Consider the following 252-nt stretch of genomic DNA (forward strand, 5'->3'; position numbering starts at 1 on the left):
AATTTGTGTAGCTGTGGTCCAAAGTTTTATCAGTTGTTGGGTCCTTCTTGCCACTTTCAGTCTTTGAAGATGTCAATAGAATATATTATCTCAAGGAATAAACCATGATACATTTAGGCAAAGGCATGATATCCCGGAAATAAGAAAAGTAGTGTAGGCCGGGCTCGGTGGCTCAACCTGTAATCCCGTGCCTTTGGGAGGCTGAGGTGAGTGGATTGCCTGAGCCTGCGGGGTTTGAGGCCCGCCTGGGCA

The sequence above is a fragment of the Carlito syrichta genome, unplaced genomic scaffold, assembly GCF_000164805.1.
Source record: "Carlito syrichta isolate Samal-C Ts95f unplaced genomic scaffold, Tarsius_syrichta-2.0.1 Scaffold314290, whole genome shotgun sequence".
Taxonomy (NCBI): domain Eukaryota; kingdom Metazoa; phylum Chordata; class Mammalia; order Primates; family Tarsiidae; genus Carlito; species Carlito syrichta.